We start from the raw sequence: 2,222 nt of genomic DNA, 5'->3' as shown, positions 1-2,222 counted from the left end.
AAAGAGAGGCCCATTGGACTTGCAAACTTTATATGCCCCAGTACAGGGGAACGCCAGGGCCAAAAAGAGGGGGGGGGGGGGGAGGGGAGGGGATACGTGGAGAGGAGACTTTTTCATGAAAATGGACGTGGAGGGGAAACATCATGGGTGGTGTAAGGGTGTTTTCATTGGACTTCATAGATGAGTAGACACTGGCCATGCAACCCTTGATGGTGTATTCTGTGAGACTGAGAAGACAACCTTCTTTGGGATTTGTATCCATCACACACAGGCTCAAGCTTTGTGGTAGAATATTCCTGATTTTCTGCAGGAGAAGCTCCCTATGGCACCATGGTTCAAAAAAGAATATGTGAGAAGCCTTTATTTCCTCCTGATAACCTTTTTTCCCCCATCTGAATTTTTCAGCTGGACTCAGGCTCTCCTAAAATAAATACAATGCAGAAGTATGATGGTTAATTCTGTCAACTTGACAAGATTTAGGATCACCTTGGAGACATGGCATCTGTGAGAGTGTTTCTAGATTGGTTTAACAAGGAGGGAAGACCCACCCTAAGTGTGGATTGCACCACCCCATAGGCTGGGATCCTCTACTAAATAAAAAGGAGGGCGTGATCTTGAACACCAGCCTTCATCTCTCTCTGCCTGCTGACCAGCATAGAGACCACATGCCCCATGCTCCTCCCACCATTTACCACGCCCCTTCTCTGCTTTAAAGGACTGCACCCTCAATCTGTGAGCCGGAATAAATGTTTCCTTCCTTAAGTTGCTTTTGTCTTCTCTCTTGTCACAGGGAAGGGAAAAGTAGCTAATACGCCTAATTTTCCTTGCATATACATATGATCCTAAGAATTCATTCAGGCCAGCAAGTTTAAACAAGGAGCGTCCTTAACTAGCTTCAGACCCTTCCTTAAGGGACAGCTTATGTGTAAGTGCATCTTTCTCTACACCACGCCTCTGTCCTTCTTTTTGCTAGTTGAGACTGAGGTGTGGTTACAGGAACGGATGAGGCCACAAGCAAGCAAGTAGGTTTCTAAGTCAGGGTTGAACTCAGGCAGGAAAGCTCATGGTGTCTGTACATGACCTGTGTCTGGATGTTGCTGCAAAGAAAACAAGCATTGTTTAAGTCTCACACTTTTTGATCTACTGAGGTCTTCCACCATATCTACCCTTTTAAAACATAGAGGAAGAAAACCACACAGAATAGTTCCACCCTCTAATAGAAACAATACGGCCACCACTGAAAGAAAAGCAATTCAGCCAGCCCCTGATGAATGTGCAGTATGGTCCCATTTACACAGTGGTCCACCACAGAAGACCCTTGTGAAAAGCCTTCACTCAAGGAGGTAGAAGGGGCACATGGTATTTTTCTTTTCCGTATTTATTTTAGTATGCACTTTTTAAAAAGTGTTAACCCATATACATGGTTTGTCTGCATGTCAATAAGAAAGAGACGGCAGCTCAAGTTCATGATTGCTGGCAACTGCACAGCAAGTTAGCCATGGTTTGAGCTTGTTCTTGTAAAGTGTCATATTAATGTGACTAGCAAGCAAGGTGTTTGATTTCATCCCTCTGATTGGAGTTTTAGTTCTCTCTCTCCTGCTGGCATGCTACTGGCAATAGAGTTAGGTGACCACATGATGACTCTTCTCTGACTGAAGTGACATAATGCCAGTTCCATCTCGAGTTTAGCTCTCCTGAGTTTCCTTCTGCCAGCTTCAAACAAGGCCTGCACATATGCATACCATGTCTATATCTTTGCAATTTTGTAGAGAAATTACATTATGGCTGTCCTTTAATATATTAAAATAATTAATAGGAGTCAGGTAAAGATACACATCTTTAATACCAAGACTTGGAAGGTAGAGGCAGTTGGATCTCTGTGAGTTTGAGGCCAGCCTGTCTATATAGCAAGATCTAGATCATCCAGGATGATATCCCTCCATAGAGAGACCCCCAACCCTCTCACACGCTTTCAGGAGTTTGGAAAAGAATCTGCCTTCAAACTTCAATTTTTTTTTAATTAATTTTTTTATTAGGTATTTTGCTCGTTTACATTTTCAATGCTATCCCAAAAGTCCCCCATACCCACCCCCCCAGTCCCCTACCCACCCACTCCCCCTTTTTGGCCCTGGGGTTCCCCTGTACTGGGGCATATAAAGTTTGCAAGTCCAATGGGCCTCTCTTTGCAGTGATGGCCGAATAGGCCATCTTTTGATACATAT

This window comes from Mus caroli, chromosome 13 (assembly GCF_900094665.2).
Source record: "Mus caroli chromosome 13, CAROLI_EIJ_v1.1, whole genome shotgun sequence".
Classification (NCBI taxonomy): domain Eukaryota; kingdom Metazoa; phylum Chordata; class Mammalia; order Rodentia; family Muridae; genus Mus; species Mus caroli.
The sequence above is the reverse complement of the archived record's forward strand: the minus strand, read 5'-3'. Positions refer to the sequence as shown.